The sequence below is a fragment of the Acinonyx jubatus genome, chromosome D1 (assembly GCF_027475565.1).
Source record: "Acinonyx jubatus isolate Ajub_Pintada_27869175 chromosome D1, VMU_Ajub_asm_v1.0, whole genome shotgun sequence".
NCBI lineage: Eukaryota > Metazoa > Chordata > Mammalia > Carnivora > Felidae > Acinonyx > Acinonyx jubatus.
In genome coordinates this window covers 50,989,913-50,997,869 of record NC_069390.1, presented here as the reverse complement: position 1 = coordinate 50,997,869, position 7,957 = coordinate 50,989,913, and positions in this window count along the sequence as shown.

Sequence of the window (7,957 nt, the reverse complement as noted above, 5' to 3'; positions counted from 1 at the left end):
GACCCTTCTGTACATTTTATGCTCCAGACTTGGAATCAGATATTTCTTGAAAAAGCCCTCGTATGTTTTCGTAGAAGTTCATATTACAAGACCACAGTCCAGGTACTATGCATTGTGAACCTGTGTTATGGTGCTAGCACTAGAAAAATGTATTAGTGAAAGAGAGGGGTGCCTGGGTGGTTCAGCTGGTTAAGTGTCCAACTCTTGATTTTAGCTCAGGTCATGATTTCAGTGTTGTGAGATTGAGCCCTGCATCGGGCTGTGCGCTGTGTGTGGAGCCTGCTTAGGATTCTCTTTCTCCCTTTCTGCTCCTCCCCACCTTGTGTGCAAACTAACTCTCTCTCTTTCTCTCTCAAAATAAGTAAGTTGATTAATAAAACTTTAAAAAAAAGAAAGAAAAACAAGAATTGAAATATATGGAGCCAGAAGCTGATCTCTGGAGAATTCTTCCAGTGTTTAAGATTTGTAAGCAAGGATTTGGTTTTCATTGATACTTGGTCAAAATGCAAGTTCTGTATTCCTAAATACACTTGATTTATTTAAGTAGCATTACCATTTAAAATGCATTAAACTCCCCCCTCCTTTTTTGGTGGGAATCATGTGAAAGAGAATTCTTTAGAATTTCTGTGTTCGTAGGGCACACATATGTAAACACTACAAATTGTACAACAGTGTGAAGCTGTATGCTTTTACACATTCCAACTGTCATAATAACAAATTTAGATAACATGTTAGAAGAAAGACTGAACTAGTTTTCTATCCTTACTACAGAAAACAATACAAAGTTGTCGACATATGAAAAGTATACCGCCAAAAATGAAGGAAAAGGTTTTAGAGGTATATCAATCAGTTAATTAATACAAATATGTTGTTTTTGGATTTTGTGGTTTATAGTTGTCAACTTAAAAAAATGTGTAGTTATTATCTTTGAGAGAGAGTGTGTGCACAAGTCGGGGAGGGGCAGAGAGAGAGGGGGACAGAGGATCTAAAGCAGACTCTACACTGACAGCAGCCTGCCCTTCGTGGAGCTCAAACTCATTCACGAACTGCAAGATCATGACCTGAGCTGAAGTCAGATGCTTAACCGATTGAGCCACCCAGGCGTCCCTATAGTTGTCACTTTTTAACATTTGTCATTTGTTACATTCCTTTTCTTCTACAAGTATTCATTTTTTAAAAATTCTTTTTGTATCTACCTTTGGATTTATAATCATGTTTTCTTTTTCTTGAAGAGAGCCTTCTAAATTGTATAAGCTTCAGGCCCCTGGATGAGCTCCTGCACAGAGGCCCAAATCTTGGCCTCTCAACCTTTTCTTTAGTGATCTCTTGCCTGTCTCTGCAGCCTTATCTTTCTTCCTGCTGCTCCTCACCGTTGCTGTTCTTGTGACACTGAATTCTTTGTCATTCCTGACCTGTAACTATCTGGCTGCTTTATGACCCTCCCTAACTGCCCCTGTTAGTCTGGAAACCATTTCACATTCTTCAGTCACAACACTAACAAGTTTTCCTAACAACTTACTATTATAATCCCCATTTTATAGTTGAGGAAATATAGAGTCAGAGATACAACTTGTTCGTATCACAAGACTGGTAAGTGGAGGAGCCAGAATTCAATCCCAGACAACCTGATACCAGATTCTCTGCTTTTAACCACTACCATGCTGCTGCTTTTTCTTAATTAATGTTGACTGAATAAATGCCAGGTACTGGAATAGGCGTTTTACTTTTATTTCATTCTCTTGAAATCACTTTTTAAAAACAGTTTATTTATTTTGAGAGAGAGAGAGACAAGAGAGAATGAATGGGGGAAGGGCAGAGAGACTGGGAAAGAGAGAATCCCAAGCAGGCCCTTTGCTGTCAGCATAGAGCCCAATGCAAGTCTTGAACTCTCCAACCATGAAATCATGACCTGAACTGAAACGGAGTTGGATAGTTAACTGACTGACCCACCTAGGCACCTCTGAAATCACTTTTAATTCACATTACCTATACCATACATCATGAGGACACTTACTCATAATTTTATTTTGATTAGAAGGACTACTAATGATCATTATTATTATTAAGATCTGCTTCTACCCACAAAACACTCTGACCCCAAATGTGTGGATTTTTCCATACCAAGATATTCTCTAGTTTTTGTGGATACCAACTAGATGTCCTGTAATTTAATTTTATTCTGACAGTAAGTACTTGAGTTCGTGCAGACCCCAGTGTTGAAGGACTCAGTCCCATCAGACTGCCTCCCATTTCAGTTGCCAATCACCAGTCGTAGGTCCCTGGTTACCCACACTTCTCCAACTTGGCTTCAAATTGGGTAACCCCATCTTCAGGTTTGATGATTTGCTATTATAATGGCTCACAGAACTCAGGGGTTTCACTTACCAGTTAATTTATAAAGGATATTAGAAAGGATACAAATGAGCAACCAGTGAAGAGGCATATAGGGTGAGGTTTGTTAGAGTCCCAAATACAGGAGTTTCTATCTTTGTGGAGTTTGGGGTACATCCCCTTCCTAGCCTGTGGATATGTTTAGCACGCCAGAAGGTCTTTGAATGCCTTCATTTAAGTGTTTTTTTTTTTATGGAGGGTCCATGACATAGGCACAATTGATTAAATCATTGGCCATTGGTGATTAACTCTGTCTCCAGTCATTCTCTGCCTGGAGGTGGAGAGGGGCCAGTGGGCTGAAGGTTTCAGCCCTTTAATTCCATGATTAGTTTCTCTAGCAACTAGCCCCTATTCTAAAGCTATCTAGAGGCCCATCCAGAGTTACCTCATTAGCATAAACTCAGCTGTGTTTGAAAAGGACTTATTAAGAATAACAAAGGATACTGCTCTTACCCCATCACTCGTGAAATTACAAGACTTTTAGGAGCACTGTGCCAGGAACCTGGACAAACACTGAATACATATTTATTATTATGTCACAATATCTCACTAGTTAATAATCAGAAATAATTGGAAACTTCTGGGAGCAGCCTGTAAGACACCTCAAATGCCCCCTCCTATTTCCAGAAGGTATTCATCTGTGTTGTCATTACCTCCCTTTTGTCCCTCTTTTTACTTTTCTTTCTTCATCTGTGTAGAGGTGGCTTCTAGGAAAACAGGGTTGAACAATGGAATGTGGAAGCGGCCCACAGTGACAGCTGGCTGAATACAGACAAGGCCATCAGGCTAATCACCTCAAAATATCCCTAACTGACAAATGGGCTACTTACAACCAGGCACAGTTACCAAAAAAGGGAGAATTCCATACATTGCCATACCTCCCCTCACCATCCCTCTTTACTTTTCATTTTTTAAAAAATATCTCACAAACTGTGAGATCATGGCCTGAGCCACAATCAAGAGTCAGACGCTTAACCAACTGAGTCACTCAGGCTCCCCATCCCTAAACCAATTTAAAATATATATATATATATTTTTAAACACTTATTTATTTTTGAGAGACAGAGTGAGACAGGGCAGAAACAGAGGAGGGGCAGAGAGAGAAGGAGACGCAGAATCTGAAGCAGGCTCCAGGCTCTGAGCAAGTGTTCAGCACAGAGCCCATTGCGGGGCTCGAACCCACAAACTGTGAGGTCAGGACTTGAGCCGAAGTCGGACACTTAACCGACTGAGTCCCCCAGGCGCACCCGAAACCAATTTTAAAGCCATATTTCATCATTTATATTTTCCTTGAAATACATATTTCAGAAAGAAACGTAGTATTATAGTATTATATTCTATATATAATATACTAATGTAGTATTCTATTCTGTTTTTTTATTTCTCTTATTTATATATATTTCCCTTTCGTCTTGTTCAGACTTTTCAAAAGATTTTTTCTGTGTTCATTTCAGTGATCCACCTTTAATTCTACTTACTTTATGTTTTTTAATAATAAATATAATCATTGTTTACTTGAAAATTTTATTAACTTTTATTATTACTTTAAGTATTTTATGTATCTACAGGACCAAAATTTCCTCAGAGCTTTCCTTTTCCTATAACCCATATATTTGTAATACACTGTACAATGTTACAGTTGTCAATCATTTATAAATAGTCTGTGATTTTGGCTTTGATTTCTACTTTATATAGAGAGATATTTAAAAATTTCCAAGTTGTTAATGGTTTGGGGGTATTTGTTCTTAATTTTAGATAATGTAACCTCTGTAGTTTCTATATTTGGGGGCATACTGACATTTTGATGGCCTGTTGTTAATTACTTTTTCTGTAAATAGCCTTACTGAGATATAACATACTATAAGCTTTACTTATTTATAATGCACAATTGAGTAGTTTTTATTTTATTTATGGAGTTGTGTAACTATCACCATAATCTATTTTTAGATTGTTTTCATCACTTCCAAAACAAACCTTGAACTCATTAGTATTCATTCCTCCCCTCCCCCACCTCTACTTCTCAGCCTTAGGCAACCACCGCTATATATACTTCCTGTCTCTATAGATTTACCTATTCTGAATATTTCACATAAATAGTTTCATGCAGTATTTGGTCTTTATGTCTGGCTTCTTTCAGTTAGTATAATGTTTTGGGGGTTCATCTATGTTATAGTACATATCAGAACTTCATTCCTTTTTATTGCTGAGTAATATTCCATTGTATGAATCTACCATATTTTGTTTACCATTCATCAGTTGATGAACATTTGAGTTGTTTCTACTTTTTGGCTGTTATGAAGAAGCTGCTGTGCATAATTTTTTGTGTGGGCATATGTTTCCTTTCTCTTGGGTGTGTGTGTAGGAGTGAAATTCCTGGGTAATGGTGTAGCTCTTTATTTAACAGTTTAAGAAACGGACAAACTTTTCCAAAGTAGCTGTTAACTTTTCACATTCCCATAGGGGTTCCAATTTCTCCACAACCTCACCAACACTTGTCATTGTCTCTCTTTTTTTTTTTTTTGTCTTTTTGATTATAGCTGTTCTAGTGGGTGTGAGGCGGAATCTCACTGTGCTTTTGATTTGCATTTCTCAGATGACTAATGATGTTGAGCATCTTTTTGTATGCTTATTAGTCATTTATATATCTTCCCATTTTCAACTGTAGAGTAGTGAGAGCACAGAAATGAAGGAAGATTAAAGGAACAAGTCGGGAAAATAGTTAAGAAGGTAACCTCAGTTTCTTTTCCTGTTGCCATGAGGCAGGTCTGGAGTTGGTGAAAGAGATAAGTTTTCAATTGAATAAGATTGTATTAGACTATATTAAACTTTTTAAAGACTAAGATTCACTGAGAAAACTAGGTGATTCACTTGATATTTCCTCCATGGTTGATGAGAACTGAGTCCACTGCACAGACTAAATGAGGCAGTCATGAGAAAAATAAAATTGCTTTTTGCTTGTACCTACTGATCCCAACTCATTCAATAAACCAGGTATATTTGTTATACTTAAAAAAATTCATATGGTAGAATAAAGGTGGAAAATGCATATCATAAGGAAAAAAAGGTAAAGTTTGACTGATCCAGTAGGCCAGAAAAGGAAAAAGAAACAGTCAGAAATAATACACAAAAAAATAAACCCTAAAATAAGATTGTCAAAATAAGGCCAAGCTTATCAGTGCTGACAATAAAGGCAACTGATAAAAGCCATAGACTATCAGGGGCAAATTCAATTAATAAAAGATAAAATCCAGCAAGAAGAACTAATAGTAATACAGTGAAAAAGTTATTTTAAATATACAGGGAGGGAAAAATAACGAACATTCATAATGGCAGTTAAACATATCTTACAGAAACAGATCCAACAGGCAAAAATAAGGAAAGATAAGGGAAATTTAAAATCATACAATTAATCTGTTATATCCCATATACCCCTGTACTCTACTCTGTTTCTTTCCCTTCACAACAAATTTATCGGAAGAATTGTCTACTTTTGCTGTCACAGCAAACGTAGAGAATTTAACTTACCTTTCACTCACTTCTCTGCCCGATTTAATCTGACCTATTCTCCCACAGCTCCGATGAGACAACAATTACCAAGGTCAGTAAAATCTTCTATTTTGCCAAGTCCATGGAAAATGTTCAGTGTTACCTTATTTGACCTCTCAGTAGGATTTGACAGGGTTGACAAGCCACTGCTACTTGAAACAGTCTCTTCATTTTGGCTTACAAGACACAAGACTCATATCATCATCACCACCATTCTCCATCATCTTTTCCTGGTTTTCTTATGTCATTCAGGCTTCCCCCCCACCCCCTAAATTTCTTTCTGTTACTGACTTCTAATTCAATTCCATGGTAGTTAGAGAACATGTGAGAAAGCTACAGAGGGTTAGTAGAGTATCCAAATGGGTGAGGATGCTGACTTAATGCTGGGAGGTCAGAGCAGCCTTCCTTGGAAAAGTGACTCCAGCTGAACTGTCAAAAAACTAGAAAAGGAAGAAGTGTGGAGAAAAACATTATAGACCAAAGAAATGTACACAAAGGCCCTGTGGTAAGTGAGGAGACATGGGGCACTCAAGTAAATAAATTTTTAAAAAGGCCATTTGGGCTCCATAATAATGTATAAGTGGGAGAGTGATGGAAGATGAGGCCAGAAAGATAAACAGGATCCACTCTGGGGAGGGGTTTGTCTACTTCGTTAACAATTTTGGCCTTTCTTCATAGAGGCTTGGGAAATCATAAAAAAGATTTCAAGGGAGGGTGGTAATATATGATATGATCATATTTAAATTTTAAAAACCACTGTTTGACTAAAATTTGGAAACTGGATTGGATGGGCAACAACGAATGAGGAAAGACCAACTGGTAGGGGACTAAGAGAGATGGTGGCAGTTTGTATCAGAATGTTGGTGGTAGACAGGTGTGAGTAGATTTGAAAGATATTTGTGAGGTAAAGTTGACAGATCATGGTTATAGATTAGATATGAATAATGAGAGGAGGCTGTCAAAGATGACTCTTTATGGAAGCATCTTGTGTTTGGATAGTATCTCACATTTTTCTGGGAATAGTACATTAATTTTGCTTGTTAAAAAAATTTTTTTTTCTGTTCCAGCATTAACTGTTTTCTTGGGGATAGTTCTGTGTCCAGCTTAGTTTCTCTCTTTATGTTTTTTTTTTTCCCATTGTTTTTGTGATTTTTTAGTTGGACTGACCTGCGTTGGTAAATGGAATGAATTTCCCCACAGAATATGAAAATTATGATTCTTCTGATAGCAAACACATAGGCTAATTATGAGAAGGCAAGTATACTCAGGTGGCTGCTCTACTGCCTAGCCAGGTGCTTAGATTCTCTGGGTGTGAACTCAATGGCCATTGTGAAGGCTGGACATTGAGACCATTAATCTGTTTCTGTTTCTGTCCTTGATGCTGCCTCTGGAGTTTTTCATATAACTCTGTCTCTCTCTCCCCAATGAAATAAATTTTTCTTGTAGCTTTATCCTAGAATCAAATATCACAGCTCTTATCCCTGGGACTGATGCAGCTTTTCTGTAGCTCTTTAGTTAATTTCTACCCATGAGCATTCCGACTCCCAGATGCGGCTGTCTCTTAGGGATTTTTGAGCTTTTCTCATTTCCTTTAGCTGTTTGTTTGTGATCCTCATAAAGCCATAGATGTGAACTGAGGGTGGGGTCCTGGTTCAACCAGGGTGGATGACTTGGCATTCTGGGCTACCTGGTCATACTTACTTATGCCCTCTGTTCTACTCAAACTTGATCTTGGATATACTATTTCTATATTACAATGGATTGCTGCTGGGCATTTCTGACTCTATGCTTTGGTGGGTCCAAAATAACCCAACTTACAATGGGCAATTCCAGAAACAGTGTCTGTTTCTGTCTTTTGCCCATTTCTTCCCTGAATTATTTGTTTTTTGGGTGTTGAGTTTGATAAGTTCTTTACAGATTTTGAATACTAACCCTTTATCTGATATGTCGTTTGCAAATATCTTTTCCCATTCCATTGGTTGCCTTTTAGTTTTGCTGATTGTTTCCTTCACTATGCAGA